This window comes from Heliangelus exortis, chromosome 16, assembly GCF_036169615.1.
Source record: "Heliangelus exortis chromosome 16, bHelExo1.hap1, whole genome shotgun sequence".
NCBI lineage: Eukaryota > Metazoa > Chordata > Aves > Apodiformes > Trochilidae > Heliangelus > Heliangelus exortis.
Window position 1 is genome coordinate 15,694,500 of NC_092437.1, and position 21,562 is coordinate 15,716,061.

A 21,562-nucleotide genomic window follows, 5' to 3' on the forward strand; every position below is an offset into this window, starting at 1 on the left:
CATCCCTGGAGGGGTTTCAGAGCCCTGGAGATGGGGTGCTGAGGGACATGGGGTAGCACTGGGCTCAGTAGATTTGGGTTAATGGTTGGATGTGATGATCCTGAAGGTCTTTTCCAACCACAACAATTCTGTGTCTCTGTGCAAAGGACATCAATAAACCTTACAGAGCTGGAAAAGGCAACTGCAGCTTCCTCCAGCCCCAGGCCAGAGAATTCACCCCTCTTACTGCATCCCTTCTGTCAGCCCATCCAGGCTTCAACCTCCAGGGCCACGGATGCTTAATCACTGCTTGGGGGCATGAGAAAGAAAAAGCTCCCTGAAATTCTTGCCTGTTCCTCACCACAAACTCTTCGTGCCCTCCTATGTTTTTCCTTGAACTAGAAAATAACTCCACTTGCTTTTACTCCACCCCACGTGCCACAAAGCAGCCTCTGGGTGCCCTCCTGATGTCTGTATGGCTTTAACTTACAGTGTCCCTTCCTTGTCATGTTTTTGTTTACAAGGTACAAAGGAAAAGCCCCAGTGCAGCTTCCCACCCCTGGCAAACAGAGGGACTGTTGCTTATTTATGGCTCCTGATCCACAGGGAGCCCACGGAGAGGAGAAGGGATGTCACTCATGGCAGAAGGCAGATGTACCCAATCCATCACCAGGCAGAGGGTTCCGGGGGGATTTCACAAAAGAACCACAATTCACAATAGAAGATAAATCATCCAAACACTTACACATCCTTGTCTGTCAGTTACTATCTTGATACAAACTGAAAAGAATCAAGCAAAGGCCCCTTTTATCTCAGTCTAACAATAACGTACAGCTCTCTCCTCCAGTTTTTAAGCACTGCCCAAGCTGCAATGACAAAGGGAGCTGCCTCTCTTTCTATTTCCCTAGGTAGCTGGGCACACTGAAGTTTCAATCTGAAGTCCTGTCTAATGGCTATGGCTGTATCACTGACTGATCACCCAAATGCTCTTCATCAGCTTTCAAAGTTTCCTTTTAAAGGTGGGAAAAAAACATAATCTCCCAGCCTAAACTGCTGTGAAGGGCTCTATGGGCAGGGTGGGGGCCCTTCTGATATTAAAAAAGGCTATTTCTGTGTCTGTAGATATAAAGCAGGAGAGGTGGAAGGAAGCTGGTCTGCTTTTCCTGGGCAATAATAAAAATCGTCACAGAAGGACAAGGAGAGATTTTTAATTTGGAAAAAGGCTCAGCACTTCTCCCATAGACACCTACAGATTTCCCTGGAAGCATCAGGAAAATGATCTTCCCTAAAAGTTTATAGGATCAGTCATTGATGCAGCATAATTGATCAGTACATGAGACCAAACTCAGAAGATGGAAGAATGGAAAATAGGAAGAACTGAAAAGAGAAACCAGTAAAAGAATGAATAGAATGGAAGCAATGGAATGAACCATCCCAACAAAGAGCTGTGGCATTTAACTTGAGACCACAGCAGAGGGAGGTAGCTCTGCCTTAGGCTGGAGAGAAATCCCCACTTTTTGGGGCCCATCACACCCACCTCCACTGAACGCTGCAGCCAGCCCCACCTGCAGCACTCACTGTTTCAGTGGGATAAATCCCATTTTTATTTCCTAGCCAAATATAACCACGCCAATACACTGCAAAATCACAAGTCTTTGAAACCAAACCACCAAATTAAACCAACGAAGTTCAATTATTTTCTTGGGGACAGACCTCTGGGACCTTCCCAGGCAGGACAGACCCATCTGATCCACTCCTGCTGTGCCCTGGAGCTTGGACACCTCCTCCACTGCCTCTCTGAGATCCCATGCAATGCCCTGGGGGGTTCCCCCTGTCCCCAGTGCCCCATGGCTGATGTACTCAAGGGCTTACCCAATATGATGGCCTGGAGGACAGGAGGGGATGCACCCAAACATCTCCAGTGCTAGAACCCCAGAATCTCAGGCTGGTTTGGGTTGGAAGGGACCTTACAGCTCCTCTAATCCCAACTCTCCCTGCCATGAGCAGGGACACTGCCCTTCAGACCAGGTTGCTCCAAGCCCCATCCATCCTGGGATGTTTGTCTGGACACAGACAGACTGAGTCCTTCCTCAGATGTCACCAGTTCAGTTACACAATGTCCCATGAAAACAGACACCACATATATGAGTACAGATCTAACCACAATATTTTTTCCTTGTGGACAGCTCAGGGAACTATGGAGATAACCACAATACTGAGCCACAGCATGCTGCTGCCCTGCCCCTGTTCCACAGGAAAGCCCGGAACAGCTCTAGATCTTGTCTTTTGTGTTCCCACCTCTGACCCTCTCCCACTTTTGGGCTCACTTGCAAATCACACTGATAAAGGTGACAAAATAACCCCTGTATCTGCAGTAATGGGGATTCCAAACCCATCGTGATGATGGCAGGAACTTGTCTGTAAATAAATGGACTGTTTATTTGGGGGTGGGAAAAAAGTCCATTCAATTCTTCATAATCACAGAGCAAAGCTGAAGGTTTCACCTTTGTCCAAGCCTGTGGACACCCAGCTCCTGTGAGCTGGGCTGGGAAAGGCAGGGAACAGTCAAAAGACAAAAGAAAAGCCATTTATTCCTCTCCCCTTCCACATTACCCTCACAATTTAAGTGTAGACCAGGAACAAGGTTCAGCACAGGAGGAGAGCAGGGGTGTGAGCAGCCAAGGTCTCTCCAGCTGCACGTTCCCATCTCCAGGAGAATGGGATGGATCCAGAGCTGGATCCAGAGTTTGTGCTGAAGCACAAGCTTCTGGGTCAGTGCTGAAACCTCATGGAGTGCAACCCAAGGAGCCCATTCCTGCCCCTGGTAATGACCCTGCCTGCAGGAATTCCATGAGGGGCACACAGAGCAGGTGATGGCCACTGAGCCTCTGCAGTTTGGAGCAGACTCCTTGGAGAGCCATTTCCTTCTCATGGCAACTTGGACAGGAATCACCCAGAATTAATTTTGAGAGACTTGGAAGTTGGAGTGGAAACTAAACCCAAGCAAGGGGACAGCCCATGGAAAAGCAATCTCAGCCCTGTTGGGCCAGGAATTACAAGGCAGCAAGGTCAGCAACAGGGGAAGAAATTCATCCCAGCAATTTCAGAGGGGAAGGGAAGAGCAGGAGATGATGTTGGCAAGCACAGGGTGAAATCAAACTGGAGAAATCAATAAAGGGAAAGGACAGAGGGGTGCAATGGGATGCAGGAAGAGATAAATTAAAGGCTTGCCCAGGGGTTATGATGGCTACTGAGCAATAAATTAAATAAAAGAGGGCAACAGGGACGAGCAAGGTAGTGTGAAAAATTAATTTAAAGGAAGGGAGGCATAACCAAGGCATAAAATACGGGTGCTGCCAGAAAGATTAGAGGACCCAGACAATGAAGAGGCTTTGGGAGGTGTAATAAGAGCCAAGGCAGAGGCTGCAAAGGTTGTGACAGTGTGTGAGGGTCAGATAAACAGTGCAGATGCATTTCCAAGAGTATGAGAAGCAGGAAACTATTGAAGAGGAAAGGAAGCATCCCAGAGGAGGAGGTAGTGCTGGCAGTGTGGGGGTGCTGGTACACCAAGCTCCACTCCTTGGCTTTTGCCACCAACATGCAGGTTAGTGACCCCCTGGCTGCCTGCAAATCACTCCTTGCACCAACCCCTCCACAGGGAGAGGGCACTGGTGTGGGACACTTCACCTGGGGACCTCAAATGCTGAGACAGGGAATGGGTGAACTGCTCTGACCCGAGCCAGCTGCCTCCAGGACTTGCCCCAGGCTCTCCATGCCCCCTGCAGCTGCCCCTGAAGGGATCCCCCAGCTCCTGGGGAAATCCAAAACCCCTCAGCCTCTGCAGTAGCCCTGGTGTGGATCCCCACGTTGCCTTCCTCAGCCCCAAGGGAGAGGCAGACTGTGGGTGATGGGCAAGAGGATGCTCAAGGTCCTCGAGGATTTATGAGGCCAGCCCAGACTTACACCCAAGTCCCTGTGGGTCCATTTGCAATTGGGAACTTGGATGCCATGTCTCAGAGTGCACAGGGGGGCACCCTCCTGCCCTCAGGGCCTCTCCTGGGGTAACCCCCTGCACCCTTCCACACCAAAGCTGTTCCACTGTGAACAAAGCCATGACAGACACTGGGACAACCAGAGATGGAGAAGGGGAGGGGGGGGAGAAAGAATGACCCTGGCAGTCATAGAATCCCAGGATGGTGTGGGTTGGAGGGGACCTTACAGATGATCCAATTCCAACCCCTGCCATGACACCAGCACCACTGAGCCCCCCCAGCCAGGGGACAGCCCAAGGCTGTCACACAGTGAGGGGTCCCACTGACCAGGCCTGCACTGAATGCTTGTAAGGGAAGCAGGAGAAAAAGTGATGGATAAATAACAACATCAGAGAAATGAGCTCCCTGACCTCTCTCTGCCCCAACCACCTTCTCTTTGGCTCCTGTTTGAGCCAGACCTTAGATCACCAAGGGATAGCTCACTGTACCCCTCCCAGAACAAGAACCAGGGAAGGTCCCCAAGAAGCTGCAATGTAAATACAGGAGAAAAAGGGAATATTTCCATTTTTTACCAGACCAGAGCAGAGACACAAGGGGTATTAGGACTCAGTCCAACCAAACCCCAGTCTAAGCTCAGCATGGCACAGAGCTGGGTTCCACAGGGAGCCTGGGCTGGATCCAGAGCAGAGCATCCCACCCCCCAGACCAGCTCCACCTCCTCACCACCTGTCCTTATTTTGTGTGCATTTCTTAACATGAACACATTCAGTCTGCAAACACAGCCCACGGAGTCATCTCCCACCTCCTGTAGCTCTCCTGTTAATTTTGCTACTGAGATTCAGCAGGAACTTGGGTGCACAGCAGAACCAAAACCTGCCTTGAGCTATATACAGGGACAAGTGAGGGCACTGGGAGGTGATGGTTCCCACTCACCAGGGCATCACTTGGGTACCCACCAGCTTCCCAGGGGTCTGAATTCCCCAGGGGGGAGTTGGGCTGGGGGGTGGCACACGGACACCCAGGGCAGCCCACCAGGTAACTGGGAACTCCTTCTTGATGGACTCTTCCCCCCATGTATGTGGACTCTGCTCTCCATGTTTCTCCCCAGCCTGCTGAGCAGGACAATGCTCCCATCCCAAGTTATGTCTCCAAATACAACCCCATTTGAAGCTACTGCCCTTTAAAGAAGTAATTCCTATCACCAGTAACCCTCCTAACAACAAAGGGTCATTTTTCAAGGGTATGGCTTTGACAACACCCTCAACTCACCCAGTCAGAGAGGCTTTACAGTGCCCCACGAGCAGCAGTCAAAGCAGAAATGTTATTTGAGAGGATTCAAGCAAAATCTTTGGTATTCCCTAGTTTTATGTGTCAGAAGAAAGCACAAATCCAGTCTGGGTGGAGAGAGCAGCCCTGAGGAGCAGGACTTGGGGGTGTTGGGTGATGAGAAGCTCCCCATGAGCTGGCAGAGGGTGCTGACAGCCCAGAAACCATCCGTGTCCTGGGCTGCATCCCCAGCAGTGCCAGGGAGGGGATTGTCCCCCTCTGATCCACTCAGGTGAGACCCCCTGCAGTGCTGGGTCCAGTTCTGGGGTCCCCAACACCAGAAGGACACGGAGCTGTTGGAGTGAGTCCAGAGGAGGCCCTGGAGCTGCTGGGAGGGCTGGAGCAGCTCTGGAGCCAGGCTGAGAGTTGGGGGTGTTCAGCCTGGAGAAGAGAAGGGAGCAATGGGGAGACCTTAGAGCACCTTCCAGTGCCTGAAGGGGCTCCAGGAAAGCTGGGGAGGGACTTGGGACAAGGGCCTGGAGGGATGGGATGAGGGGGAATGGCTCTAAGGTGAAAGAGGGGAGATTTCGATGAGATACTAGGAAGCAATTCTTTGTTGTGAGGGTGCTGAGCCCCTGTCCCAGGGTGCCCAGAGAAGCTGTGGCTGCCCCATCCCTGGCAGTGTTCCAGCCCAGGTTGGATGGGGCTTGGAGCACCCTGGGCTGTGGGAGGTGTCCCTGCCCATGGCAGGGGTGGCACTGGGGGAGCTTTAAGGTCCCTTCCAACCCAAGCCAGTCTGGGAGTCTGTATTAAATTGGAGTACAGTGCAGACATCCCCCATGGACAGGACATGGATGCAGTGGGTGGTGCAAAGCCCACTGTCACTGCTCCACCTTTTCCAGACAGATTCCCTCCTTTCAGCTTTGCTCCAAGCTCTTCTGCTGAGGCTTGGGGAAGCCCAGAGCCAACTTGCATTGGGTTTTGTGCTGGATGCAGCCCAGGCACATCTCCCATCTGCAGTCCCAGCCTGCAGGAACTCACAAGGCAGAAGCTTGAGGGGAATGCAGAGCTGAAGATGACCCAGGAGGGGTGAGCAGGATGCGGGTGCCTTGTTGGGGTTCCCAGCCAGATGGCAAAGCCAAGCTTTTAGAGAAAGATGCAGAGGAATGGAACAAGGGTTGATTGTAAGGCCTTCCCCTGGCCTACAAGAGAGAATGTTCAAGAGACCATCACACCTGTGTGTCCTTCTCCTGCGAAGGGGGTAGGAACAGCCCATGAACAAGAGCTTCTCTCTATAGAGCTTGTCTACCAGGGAAAACCTGGGGACCCAGAGCAGACCTCCAGGGTCCCCAGCACATCCCAAGGTCACCCTTCACTGATCCACTGATCCTGCATTTTCAGTTGAACCTCAGCCCTGAGGAAGAAAACAAAAAAAAAGGATTTAGAATAAAAAAATCAACACTCTACCCCATCTCACTATAAACACAGGGTGGGGGGCATCACCCAGTGTCCTCTGGATGTCTCAGCATCCCAGGGAAAGGACACCACGACCTCACTTCTCCAGGCAGCACCAGATCCCTCGGGTTAGTCCTGTGAAAGGTCAGGTCCTCTCATGGAAGAAACATGTGTGATAATGAAATGCTACAGAAGGGGGACAGGAAAATAAGCAACTTTTGGGCTCATTTCCTGAAATCTCCAATTCCAGCCAAGCTGCAAGCAAATCTGAGGCCTGGATTTCTATTGATGAAGGAATGTGGCCATCTGTCTGTTTGCCTTTTCTACACTTCTTGCTAACCCTTATTTCTGTCCTTCTGCTCAGATGTCATTCTTGATGCATCTGACAAGGTCAGAGCCATCACATCCCATCAAGCACACGCTGATGCAGCCTTGCAAAGGGAAACTGAGAAAAGATGTGCAAAGAGAAATCTATTTTTGTCTTTTATATTAAGGCATCCCTTGATTTTCTGCTTTCTGACTCCCTTTCCAGCTCCAGTACTCAGCAATGCAGCCAGAAACCTGCATCTGGTTAGGAGAAGACAGAGCTGAATGAAGAGCACTGGGGTACCTATGTTTGTCTCCTGTCCCCAGTGTCTGGTACCTCATGGAGCTCTCGTGGTCACCACACCAGCTGGAGCTGGAGCAGACAGACTTTTCCCTTTTGGAGGATGAGAACTGGGAAGTTCAGGCCCAGCCCCTCCATGCTGACTGTGGACACCTCGGATGGCTGAATACCAGCCAGCTCCCAGGGAACCTGGGAGAATTCTGGAGGAGAACTCAAACCCTGGGGCAGAGACTTCAAACCCGTTCCCAGCCAGCACTAAATCCGCTCCTGGCCTCTCCCTCCAGCAGGCCCCAGACTGGCTGAGGGGGCTGTGGGCAGGATGGGCAGAAAACAACTTGCGGGTGCTGGGGACACCAAGGGAACGTGGTGAGGACCTGGTCATTCAGAACCCACCCTCAGTCCTTCTGGCTACCAGTTTGGTTCTCTAAGGGTTTAAGGTGTCAGTAGATACAACACACCCCACTCCAAGCCTGGAAGTACTCCCTGGACTTCTTCACACTCATTCCAGCTGAGTTTCCATTCCGTGAACACAGAGCCTGTGCTAGCCCTCTAACACCTGGGGGAGCTTAAACCTTCCCTCTGGAGCAACTCAGAACTTAAGTATTCGTTCTGCAAACGTTTTCACCTCAAGTTTGAGCACAGGCATTATCCTCACCCATAGCAGAAGAAATGACCTGTGTGATCATGTCAGCCCGTGCTTACACAAGCAGTTATCTGGGAAAAGATTTTACATATTCCACTCATGCATTGCCTTAATCTGAATTAACCTTCAAGTCTTGAGAAGCTCTGAGAAACAGATCATTTCCAAAAGCAAATCCAGAAATAAAGGAAGAAAAAAACCCAACCAAAATCCCCAAATCAAGCAATTTAAATTCTCACGTTATTTTGACAAGATCAAAATTTTAAGAAAACTTCATCTCAGATACAGGCTTCATTCTGAATTACGGGCTCAGCTGTTTAAGGAATCAAACATTTTAGTTGAGTGCAGCAAACAAGCTCAGCTCTAGAAATCACTCAGGAAGGTACCATTAACCCACACCTTTCCTGAGCAGGAGAGTTTTGACTGAATGAAACCCAAACAATTCTATGATTCTGCTCCTCCCTGGGAAGCCAGGCTGAGGGGTTGGGGTTGTTCAGCCTGGAGAAGAGGAGGCTCCCAGGTGAGCTCAGAGCAACCTTCCAATATCTGAAGGGGCTCCAAGAAAGCTGGGGGAGGGCTTTGGACACGAGGGGGTAGGGAGAGGAGAAGGGAAATGGGTTAAAACTTGGGGAGGGGAGATTGGGGTTGGACATTAGGAAAAAGTTCTTTGTTGTGAGGGTGCTGAGCCCCTGTCCCAGGGTGCCCAGAGAAGCTGTGGCTGCCCCATCCCTGTTCCAGCCCAGGTTGGATGGGGCTTAGAGCACCCTGGGCTGGTGGAAGGTATCCCTGACCATGGCAGGGGGTTGGAACTTCATGATCCTTAAGGTCCCTTCCAACCCAAGCCAGTCTGTGATTCTATGACCTCCAGGTCAGTCACTGGCATCACTCGACCTGCTCAGTGCTCCAGGCTCTGCAGCAGGCACTGGTGCTGACTCTGAAGCCTCTTCCTCCTTTTTTCATTACACAAACCCACATACTTTGTCCTACCTACTAGCAGCTCAGGGTAGCTCGAATTATTTGGGTTTTTTCTCCTGTTCTTTGAGGTTTTCAAAAACACAGAAGCCACTGAGGGCAACTGAGTTTTACTGCACTCCTGAAAATGTTTGCATTTCACAAATCTGTGTGGGGTCAGGAGCACCTGGGGCTGCTCACAGGGTCTGGGCTGCTGAACTGCATCTTCCCCAGAAATCACTGTGCTGGGCAGGAATGTTGCTGCTGGGGGGATCATTGCACTCCATCCAGCACGTGCTTGCACAAGTAGGAAGAGAATCAAAGACCTGACACATGCTCACATCAGCATCCACCCTGCAGACACCTTGCTGCCTGACTGCCTACAGAGGGGTCACTTACTGAAAAAAAAAAAAGAAGAGAAAAAAAGCCACAAAGGCAAAGGCTAAAGCCAGTGTGTGCCAGGCACCAAGCACTTATTGAAATGCTGGAGCTGCAAAGTGAGGGCTGCAAACATCAGAGCCAGGAGCTGGTGGGAGGATGTCCCAGAGCTCCCAGATCTCCCAGCTCCTCCAGATCTCCCTGATCTCCCTGCTTCACACACTGCTGCTCCTTCCCAAGGGCTGAGGTTGTTTCCTGATGGTTCCTGACTCCTGCAGAGCCTCTAGGAACAGTCACAGCCTCACAGTGACTCAGAGCTGAGCTATCCCACGCCCGTTTATGCCCTTGACAAAGGTCTCTAGGCACAGAGGGTAACTCTGTCCCACCATCAGGCTTTTTGAGACCTGACCATGACCCCTGGGGATGCACTGACCACGTCCCACTCCCCCACCTCAGACACCCCAGCCCCAGACCAGAGCCTGTACCAGGCACCACAACCTGTGACCTCCTCCTGACCCACGAGGCCTTTTCTAAATTAAGAAACCTGTTACATCCTTTCCTTCCTTGGCCCCCGGGCTACTAAGAAGGTCACTACCAGATCGTAGCTTAAAGGGGTACCCAGTGCCATCCTAATCCTGGGAGGACAGGAACTGCCAGGGCTGATAAGGACCTGAGCAGGTGATTAAAGGGCTGACAGCTCCCTCCCAGCCCATGATGCTTATGGGAACACAGATGGGAAATTTCATCCATTCAGTTTTTCCTGAGCTCCCTGAAGATGCTCTGTGTCCCTTCCTTAGGGGACACATCCAACCCTCCGTGGGTGGACTCAGTAACAGATATTTCTGTGACCTTCCTGCTCCGGGGTACTTTCAGCATCCTCCCCAGCCCTCTGCTTACCCTCAGTGCTCTTCTCTGATTGCCTGAATGACAGATATTTTCACAGCTTTTTCTCTGTCCCCCAAGAAATAGGCAGTTTCACAGCTCCCTCTGGAATCACCCTTTGTCGTGAGCCCTTCCAATAATTGAAATATGAAAAATGAAAAACCAACCAACCAACCATCCAGCAGTGCCCAAGAGTTCAGAGGTCCTGTGGAAATGAAGCACTTTGGGGCTGCAGTTCAAGCCCTGCAGTCTACACACAGGATAAAAGACATTTTCCTCCATGGCCACTAAATCCCCTGTACAAGAAGAAGGCTCCATAGTTTAAAGCACTGTTTAATATTCTAAGAGCCAAAACAAAACTTTCACAAACTTGTAGCAGTGTTCCGGTTTAAAATGCTTGGAATATTAAAAAAGTAAGCTATTTTTTCAACACTGCTGAATCCTGTGATCTTATTTGCTGAGTTAATTCCCAGTCTGTGGAATAAGGGCACAACAGTTCTCTTATTCATGCAGAAAAGGGTTTTTAGCCAGCTCATTTATTTAATGTATCTGTATGTCTGAGTGTTTTAGTCCTGCTTTGTGTTAAGTGTCACTTCTACCAGGGGCTGGTATATTAAGCTAGAAGCAGAAAACAGTTTTAGACAAATCATAAGTAAACCCCAATTCCCTTTTTCCTTCAACTGCTCAATTCTGGTTTGAAAAAGTTCAGGTGAATCTTTACCCCTCTGTTATTTGGAGTTTCCTGGATTGGATTTCCACGTAAGGTTAAGAAGTATAAAACTCCTGGATCCTTCTTTACTTTATGTTGTATCTCTCAGGGTCCACCAAGCAACAACAGAGCTTTTATCCCTATGGTGAGAAGTTTTACCAGGTCACATTGATTTTTTTCCTCCCTCCTACGTGAGTTCCCAAAAGGAAAACCCAATCACAATCCCCACTAAAACAAATACTTTACCCCGTGACTGTAAGCCCTGAGGAACTGGAAACAGAGGACCTGCTTTTATCCATCTGTCTGGGAGCTGGAAAGTCCCCAGTTTAAAACATGACACTGCTCTTCATGTCCTGAATTGTGCATCCTGTGGCTGTGCCCTGAAATCTCCATCCAGCCTCTGCTGAAGTGAACTCCAGGTTTTATTCACATGGAGTCCTGTTACTCTGTTCTTACCAAAACAAAACTCCCACAAAACCAGGATCAGATCTCCTGGCTCAGGTCTTCATTGACCACATTGCTCAGAAAGCCCAGGAAGTGTTCCCAGCACTTAGGTCATGCTGTGACTGGACTTGACCCCTAAATCCTCTCCCATCCCTCCACAGAACCTTTCCTTCAAAGAGGAGGCCCAGCCCTCCAGACCAAGACCAGTCTGGAGGATGGTAAAGCTCATGCCATGTCTTGGTGGCACTTTGGAGTTGCTTATCTTCCTAAATCATGGCCTGAGGATGCTGCTGGACCTTCTGGGTTTCTGGTGGACTCCTCTGTCCTGAGCAAAGCACTAAGGAACCCAGCCCCAGTTTGCTGGTGTTCAAGGACAAACCAAGCGCTTTCTCCCAGCCCATTTCCAAGAGGATGCTCTGCTCACCCTGCACAGAGGCTGTCCCAGGGATCTCATCACCCTCCACCACACCAGGAGCTCCACAAGGAGCCTGGCTCTGGGGTAAGCACCACAACAATCTAGAGCAGAGGCCACCTCCACATCATCCCCCAAGTCCCACCAGTATTCCCATTCATTCACAAACAACTGCAAATGTAACTTCCAGGAGAAATCTATGCAATGAATCAGAAATTAAAACAGGCTGAGACCCATTGTGTCCACAGCAATCAGAACCTGCCCATCAAGGTGTGATCACAACAGTCCCAGTTCTACAGCCAATAGCACGGGTTTCCCAGCACATCCATCAGCATTTGACTACTGGAACACCTACACCAGGCCAGGAGGTGTAAATGTTCAGCAGGCTCAGAGAGAGAAAACCTTCAGCCTGAATCCAGAACCAAGCCACTCACACAGCTCAGCATCTCCAGCAAGGTGTCCTTGCTGCCCAAATCTCATGCTGAGCCCCTCCTAGCACAGCAGAAGAGCTGCAGCTGGGAACTGCAGGGCTCTCCCCCATCACTCCTCATGTCTAAAGGCACCTCAAGGCTATGGTTCTATGGTTCAAGCTCCAGTTACTTACTGGGACTGGCGCAGGCACTTGGGCTTTGTTGGTCCTTCCCGTTCCTGGTCCCTGGTCTGGGAGCAGGTAGGTGCAGCACCCCTCTATGGTCTCAGCTTCACCCTGCAAGAATCAGGACAGGGAGGGTTTTGTTGCCAGTTGTGGTGAGCAGATAATCCCCTACTTTCTAACCCTTAGCAGAGACAGGTTTGCTGGGCTGGGAAAGCCAAGTCACTCCCTGGGTGTCTGCAAGGATCAGCCCCAGGACTGCCCAGCTAAGACTCTGAGCAGCTTAGCAAGGAGCTCAGAGCCAGAGCTGAGCACTGGGGAAGCTGCTGGGGAGATGGCTCAGGGTGGTTGGGGGGGCATGGGGAACCCCCCTGGGATGCAACCATGGCTGCGTGGCTGTGATGCCAGTGAGGGAAGTGGCAGAGAGAGGCAGGCAAGAAGTTTTGGTCCTGATGGCTGGGATTTGTTGAGAAAACAGTCCCTTCAAACTGAAACACCCCACAGGAAAGCAGTGTTTTTTTCATGGTTTTATTGGACCTTTTTTTCATCTTTTGAAAATGTATTTTGAAATTGGAGGTTTTGCTTTGGCTCAGGCAAACTTGAATTGAAACATTTTGCTGATGGAATTGAAATGTTCTGCATTAAATCAGTTCCTCTGGATCCCCCGAGCTCTCAGGACACCTCCTGCGACTTTAAATTATGGAGCTTCCCCTTCCCTGCCGTGGGCTGAGATGCCCGGCAGGACTGACACAGAGAGAGAGCCCTGCTGGGCAGAAACACAGCCAGGACATTACTGTTCAGAGCTGGGAGCTGATGGGCTTTTCAGGGCATTTTTATGCCCACTGACCCAGGTGGTTCAGCAGCATCAGCACAGCCCAGGCAGGGGAGGCTGCAGGGCATGGCTGCTCATCCCAAAAGCTAACTGCTCCAGAGCTGACATCCTGACCTCACCAAATCCTCCCTCCCGTGCAGCCAAAGCCACAGACTCCTTCCCCAGACACTGGGAGCTGTGGGTGAATGGATGGGAAGGTGGTGAGACCTTCTCCATGCTTCATGCTCCCCAGGGCTGCAGGACAAGGATGGTCCCTATGAGCACACAGCCTGCACCAGCCAGAGCTGATGGGAACAGGATCCAAGGCTCCACACTCCCACTCCAGAGCCCAAGCCATCACCCAGATGCAGTGATTTAAACCCCTTCTTTCACATCAGCCCTCTTGGGCTATAAATCACCCTGGGATTCCTGCTCTGCTTTCTCCACCCTCTTCAAACCAGCGATGGTTCCCACCTCCTGCCTTCCAAGCAGTTTCTTGAGTAACCATGGCTCTTCCTGAAAGAACAACACTCCTTCCACCCTGCTCTGCAAACACTCAGCACACAGGGTGCCTGATCCATGGAGGGGCACTCAGGGCTCCTTCACTCATCCTAAACCTTAGGGTGAGTGGCTGTAGTTACCACCCAGCCTGCCAGGAGACTCTCTCCCTACTCAGAGGCTCACTGCAGTCTCAGTCGTGCCACAACACTGTCCAAGGTCAAAATGGGATGAAGCTTCTCATTAAAGCAGAGGAAACCCTAAAGAGACAGAGAAATGAAGCTCTGGTCAGCCCCCAACGAGGTGACCCAGACCTGATCAGAGGTGCCAGCCTGGCTTTCCCAGCAGAAGGCTCTGTACACTCCAGCAGTGCCCTGATGGATAATCCCTCCTGCACAGGGGGTCAAAGTTCTGCATGAAAAAGCCACCAGTGACAAAGGCCCAAAGCAGGGACACTGCCACATGGCCATGTTTCCCCTCCCATTATCCAAGTTCCCAACAAAGCACTCAAGCCGATGAACTTCCCAGTCCCATCCACCAGCTCCTCCCCCCTTTCCATGGACCCATCACTCAAGTTTACTGAACCTCTGCAGAGGTCTCATCACTCAGCAGTTCAAATGAAGATGTCAGTCGTCAGTGGTGGGCGCCGCACCACAGAATGGGCCTTTGGGCAGGAGAGATGAAGAAGAGGGAAGAGAGTGAAGGAAACTTGAGCAGAGCCCTGAACACCAAAGTCTCAGAGACACTGGGGAGGTGGAAAAGAAAAAGCAAATGGCTCATGGCCTGCTCTGATACCCCTGCCCAAGCCCTGAAGGTCCCTGTTTCACTGGAACAGGGCAGTTGGACAATCACAGAAACAAATCCCTGAAGGGAATGAAGGAAGAACAGATCTCACCTGAGAAGTTCTGAATACTTTTCCCATCCTCCTCCTAATCTCCCCAAGACACCTCGACTGAATCACAAGTGCTTATCTTGCTCCTAAAGCTTTCTCCTGCTGCAAAGAACAATGAAAAGTGTGCAAGGGAAGGGAAAGCAGGAGGGGCAGAGGGACACAGTGCAGCTGAGAGCATCAGAACCTCTGAGCTCTGCTCTTGGCTCTATTGAGCACCTCTTTGAGACCCAGGGCAGAGTGACTGCATCTCTGTGTCCCTTCCAATGTCAAATCAGACCCAGGAGAGGACTCCATGGCAGGCTGGAAACCTGCAGTGGAAGCTGGACAGGAGGTGACACAGAAAAACCTCACCACTTGGAAGATGAGAACTAAGTAAAGAAAGTCCACCTCTGCTGCTGCATAATCTCTCATTTCCCAGACCTACAAATCACAGAATTGTTCTGGTTTGGAAAGACCTTTAAGACCATCAAGTCCAACCACTGACATAACTCTACCAAGCCTGATGCTAAAGCACATCCCCCAGCACCAAATCCACACGGCTTTGAAACTCTTCCAGGGATGGGGACTCAAACATCTCCCAGGGCACCCTGGGCCAGGGCCTGACAACCCTTTTAGGGAAGAAGTTTTTCCTAATATCCAACCTAAACCTCCCCTAACACAACTTGAGGCCGTTCCTCTCATCCCATCCCTTGTTCCTTGGGAGCAGAGCCCGACCCCCCCCAGCTCCAACCTCCTCTCAGGGGGCTGCAGAGATCCAGAAGGTCTCCCCTCAGCCTCCTCTGCTCCAGGATCAACACCCCCAGGGCCCTCAGCCCCTCCTGGGCAGACTTTGTGCTCCAGACCCTTCCCCAGCTCCATTTCCCTCCTCTGGACACTCTCCATCCCCTCCATGTCCTTCTTGTCCTGAGGGGCCCAGAACTGAGCCCAGGATTTGAGGTGTGAGCTCAGCAGTGCCCAGCACAGGGGACAATCCCTGCCCTGCTCCTCTGCCCACACCAGGGATGATCCCAGACAGGATCCTGGTGGCCTTCCTGGCTTCATGAACATCTAAATGAAAGACCAAATTGCCCCACTCCTACCCAAGCTCCCAGTGAGTCCTGACAAATCCAGGCAGCAGGAGCAGCAGGCTCCAGCACTTCCAAGGGTGGATTCACTGGATGCAGTGAACAGTCCTGGGATATTTCTAGAACCACTTCAACCCAGGATGCAAAAGTGAAGAAGGAGGTAAGTACCCTGCCAAAATACAGTAACATCTTTCAAACACACTAACTGCACTAAAATGTGCTGGTTTGTTTGCACTCTGGACTCCCAAAGCATTTTCCTTCCCTGCCTGAATGACAACAGGCATAAAAATTAAATATAAATTCTCCAACAAAAAGCAAAAAGCACTGAAGGGTAATAAATCACAGGGTCTGGAAGGCATTCAGAGGAAGTTGGAGGATGGAAGAAAGGATGAAATAGTGTAGATACTGACAAAGATATATCACAGGCCCTTAAAAACCCCAAACTCATCCCCAGGGCTGGGGACTCACCCAATGGGCTGAATTCTGATGAAGCCACAGAGGCCACCCCTCTCCCACTGAAGCTGTGGGGTGGGGACGTGGTGCCCACAGTCCCACAGAGCCCCAGGCACAGTGACACAGTGGCTGTCACCCAGCACCATGCTCACCCCCACATCTTTGTGGGGACAAACTCACATTGTTCCCCCAAGCCACAGTTCCCTCCTGGCTGCTGACAGCCCAGACCTGACAGCAGAAACTCTGTTCTGGAAGCTTCCAACACACTTTGTCCCACCCAGGACCTGTGCCCTTCTCCAGATCCATGTGCCAAGTGTCCAACACTGGGATCCATGGTGGACTCCAGAGGAAAGGCAGAGGGAGCATCCTGGTGGTGCAGCAGGGAGATGCACGGATGTCTCACAGCAGGGACCCCCCTGGATGCCACCTCTTACCTGATGACCTGAGAGTCTTACACTGACATTACAGGAACCTGAGATGCTCCCCAGGGCACCACACAGCAGGACAATCATTTGGAGTCTCTATACAACAACACCAATTTTCTTCTGATATAAATAAGATCTATACTTGAACAATTTTTTTTTTAGTTAATTTTTTTTAATTTAGCAAGCCCCTCCTACTTCATTAAACTTAAAAATCAGGCTCTCCAGGGGTTTCCTCCTCAACTGGGGCAGGAAATGAGATGACAGAGAATGCAATTTAATTGGGGATGAAGCTCCATCTTTACGCTGCCTATTGTAATTATGTGTCATTTAAAAACAAGTGTGGAGCAGGTGTGAAATGGCACCAGCTCCGGATGCTCATAAAAACGTTGACACCAGCAGCATCTCAGTGAGAATTAGATGGTGCAACTTGAAAACTCCTTTCCTCTTTGATTTCTTTCTTCCCTTGTTCCTCCGAACCTCTTAGAAAAAAATTCCTTCTGAAATGGCAGAGAGGGAACATCCCCTTTGTGAAGCCAAGAGGTCTGAAGGGAATTTGAGCATCGTGTGTTGGGGCACAGCATGGTCCCTGCATGGTGGAGGTACATGGTGACAGCAGCCACCTGCCCTCCCAAATCAGCTGCTCCTGCCTCTTCCTCTCTGGGGATCACTTTCCTCCCCTTGCCACCCTGGATAAAACAGCTGATGTTTGATGGAGTTCACTGCTATGGAAGTGACCTCAGGGTGCTGACACGTGCCCTGGGTCTCTGCTCTCCCTCAGGCCCTTCCTCCATGCTCCAGCCCCATGAGGATAAAGCAAGGAAACTATTTTGTTATGTTAATACTGGGGGGTTCAGTCAACCTTCTGCAGAGAGCAGTGCCAAGGAGGAGCAAGGAGAGCTCTGCCCATGGGTTAGGTTGCTCACTTGGAGTTGTTCACAAACTTGGGGTTGTTACAAGGGAAAGCAGAATTGGAGTTCATCTTTGGTGCTACGGAGCCTTCACAGGGCTTAGGACAGCTCAGTTGGCTTGAGCCTTCTTGAAACAGCCTCCACCACTCAGGCTTTTCCATCAGAGGATGCCCAGACCCAGACTCCCTCTGTCCACTGCATGGGCTCTCCTGGAGGGCTGGCAGCCTGGGTCAGCTTCTGCCCCAACCTCTTCTGCACAAGGGATGGTTCAGTGTCCAGGGCCCTGCCAAGACCCAGAGGTCAGGGTGCCACCCAAGCACTGGGCAGACCAGTGGGAGATGTGGAGAAACCAAACCACTCAACTTCAAAAGAAAAGCAGAGTGCTCAGCTTGGAGCAGGCTGATGGCTGGACTTGGTGACCTTAGAGGTCTTCTCCAACTCTGTCAATTCTGGGATCCTGGGATTGTTCCCAGGCTCCTGCTCTACCTGCTTGGTTGGTCTTGACACGATTGGATGTTCCTCCTGAAAGAGATGACTGAAATGTGAGCCAGAGCAGAGACCACTCCACCCTTTGTGCCTCTCTGGATGGTGTCAGTAAGATCCCAGATTTCAATACCTCCTGTTTTTAAACAAGTGCCTTTTCTGCACTCCTGGCCAGGGGAGACAAAATACAGAAGAACTGATGCACTTGAGTCAGCAGTTGCCTGCCAGTGTCAACTTCCTGCTCCTCTATTTTGATGGAAATTCACATCCTTTCATTTTTAAGCAATAGGTCAGTTTGGCTTTAGTCTTCCAGTGATCTCTCAGAGCCACATCTTCACCCCAGTGAATCAATACTGAGACCCTCTCACTGGAGCTGACCTCCCCACCCACCCCTGGTTTGTTTGGCAGCTGAGCCCATCAGACACTTCTGCAGACAGGACCAGTGGAGCTCAGTTTTGCAGAGGAGCTTTTTGTCAGGGGTTTTTGTCAGGGATGCTGTGGGGGCTGCAGGCTGGAACCTGGCTCTGCTCCATCCCCTCTCCCACGTTTCCCTGCTCCACAATCCATGCAGCTCCTCAGCTACAAGTGGGTGGCAGCAAGACATCCCCTGCCCAGGGCAGGCAGCCTGGAGCATCTTCTGTAATGGAGAGATGAAACCCCAAACTATGTCCTAGCCCAGGGCGGGGTCAGGGAGAGGTCAATTTTCCTGTTTTACATCAAGGGACAAAGATGCAGCTCCCCATCATCTCTCCTTTTAACTCACATCTCCATCTTCTGCCTGTAAATCCTCTCCTGCTGGCAAAGGTCAGCAGCCAGTTGGAAGCTCTGCTTCCCTACCTTGCTCATCTGGGGACTTTGCTGCCTCCTCCCACCAGGAAAATGCTGACAACAAAAGTAATCAGAGGGCAGGAGGGCCCCAGGGGGGGTAAGGCATGGCAGACAGGATGGGCCCTCAGGGACCAGCCAGCAATTCAGAAGATTCACCAGAAAGTTCCTGGCTCTTTCCCTTCCTGACCTTGGGCTCCAGCTCTGTGCTTCCACCTCACTTCTCCTCACTGAGGCTGATCACATTTCCCACAGATTGTCCTGGGGATCAATTAATTTCTGTTAAGGAAACAATTTATTATGATCGGCACAAGGGCCCTTTGAGAATAAAATTTGATATTTTTTTTCCACTGGCTTTTGGGGAATGGAACCAAAAATTACTGTAACCAGCAGTGGCCAGGACTGGGCTTTCTACAAGATTTGTGTTTTTCTAAAATAATCTTCCGAAGTCTGAGTTGAGTGAATTACAGAGGTGTTTGTGGTGCATTTCAGGAGGGGATGGTGGCAGCAGCATGACCTGTCCCAGACAGCTCATACACCCCATGGGGCTGAGCACCTGCCCCCAGCAACCCAAAAAACTGCAGCAAGGTGCCAGTTCCCTGCTTCTGGGGACGTCTCCCATCATCTCCTCCCAGTTTGGGGCAATAAATATTTCACAGGAATAGCAGCTGCCCAGCACCCTCCCCAAAAGGAGATGTTCCAGACAGAAGGGCTGAACCCACAGGGCTTCCACTGGGGACAAAGAGGGTTCCCCAGACACAGCTCCAGCATCATCTCCCCCCTCCTGGATTCTGCCAGGATCTGACCGAAACTGCTTGATGAAAAGTCTTCAGGCCAGCACTCTGCATCTACACATCTGGAGTGAGAACAGCACCAGGCAGAGGCATTTTGGTACAGTCAGTAGAGTTAGGTTAATGGTTGGACTTGATGGTCTCAAAGGTCTTTTCCAACCAGACTGATTCTGATTTCCCAAGCCCCAGTGGGCTTTGCACTATTGCACGAGGAGGTAACTGCTCCAAGGCAGAGGGATTCAAACCATCCCAACAACCCTGGGGCTGATGCTGCAGGGTTTGTTTCCACAGCAGGCAGCAGCTCTGGTGGGGGTTAACTCCTCACTCAGCTTTTGTTGTCACCTGGACTGATAAAATTCACAACTGATGAATGGACACCCACAGACCATCTTCATCCTAACATTAAATGAGGGCTCACAGGCTGCTCCCCAGCCTGGGGTGTGGACCCAGCAGCCTCTCAGAGCTCAAACCACTCAGCTCTTCATCCCTTGTCCATCACTGGCAGTGCCTGTGGCACACACCAACCTCTGGGCATCCCCACAGCACCCACCTCAGCCACCCTCCAAACAGCTCCTGGGAAGCTGGGACTGCTTCAGCTTGGAAACAGAATGAAAAACACCTCAATGTCTCCAGCCAGCAATGGTTTCTCCCATCTCTAAACCACAGAGAGGGTCTCAGCTACCAGGGCAAGAGGTGTCTGCTGAATCATGGGCCCCCAGAGATGGAAGGGAAGGGCAGGGATGCCCAAAGCCACCTGCCAAAACTTCAGCTGTGGAGACAAGGGGTTTAATCCCACACTCCACTATTAGCTCAGTTCAGTGTTTGATTTTACACAGCTGTGGTCCAGCAGATCTGCCCTTGTTCTTCTTGATTCTGCCTCTCTCACTCATTTATGTATATATTATCCAGTCCCTAAATCATTTTTAATAGCTTCTTCACTCGTGTGCCCTCCTGTCTAACTCCAGCAACATCAGCACAAGGCTGGCTGAGGGTACAAAGAGGCTGACATTTCTCTTTTGAGTAATTTGCAGTGGATTTCTTGCCCGTTTGATGTTGTCATTTTGTGCTCTGCACTGATGTGACATTACTTATTGTTAAATATTCTTATCTGTTACATACAGTTCTGCTTAAAGGTCAGTGCATGAACCCCTGACAGTGCTTGTTGCTGCCCTGCTCCAAAGCCAATTTGTCATTCCCCCCCTTTGATACTCTCATCTGAGCTTCACTCCTTTTTTTCCATTAATTCAGGCACAGTAGAGAGCCATTAAAAAATGCAAAGTATCTCAGCCATTTAGATGGACAGCTGGATAGGAAATCATTAGCTTGGGCAGCAGGGGTGGCACGGGGGGCTGAGGTGATATTGCACATGCAAATCCAGCAGCAGCTTCTTGTTGGGAACTGTGTGGCTGCCCCCGACTCCCTCATGTTCCTGCTCTCACTGAAAAGCACCTGAGCCTTGTCCAGCACCTTGTCTCCCAGCCTGGGTTGCAGTGGGATGCAGCAGAATCCCACACCACCCACTCTTGGCAGAGGACAAGGACAAGCTCAAGCCATCCTCACCAAACCCACCAGAAATGAAGCACAGGGTGGTGCTGATCCAACTTCCCCGGTCCAAGCCTGCTCCCACCCAGGTAAACCCACACCTGCATCTGCCCACTCTCACTTTTTATCTCTCTGACCAAGGAAGTCCCCCCTGGCACTCCAGTGTGCTGCTCCCTGCCATGGCATCTCTGCTGTGGGCAGGGGGGTGCTGGGGCACCCTGGATGGGACTCAGCACCCCCACCCCTCCTGCCTTGGGACTGAAGCAGCACTGAATCATGGAATGGTTTGGGTTGGAAGGGACCTATAAAGGTCACCCAGTCCAAGCCCCCTGCAGTGAGCAGGGACAGAGCCCTGTCCAACCTGACCTGGAATGTTTCCAGGATGGAGCATCTACCACCCCTCTGGGCAGCCTGGGCCAGTGTCTCACTGCCCTCACTGCAAAAGATTTCTTCCTTTTATTGAGTGTAAATCTCCCCTCTTTCAGTTTACAACCATCACCCCCTGTACTGTCACTACAGGCCCTGCTTAGAAGTCCATCCCCATCTTTCTCATACGGCCCCTT

At 51.0% G+C, this 21,562-nt stretch overlaps 1 protein-coding gene across 2 annotated transcripts in view; it reads right to left on the bottom strand.

The window, feature by feature from the left end:
* RALY (RALY heterogeneous nuclear ribonucleoprotein) overlaps positions 1-21,562 on the bottom strand; it is a 126,268-nt gene that overhangs the window by 63,334 nt on the left and 41,372 nt on the right. For both annotated transcript variants that reach the window (XM_071759867.1, XM_071759868.1), the window contains one exon: positions 12,320-12,421. The gene's annotated coding sequence lies outside the window, so the exon portion shown is untranslated. The remainder of the gene's footprint in view (positions 1-12,319; positions 12,422-21,562) is intronic.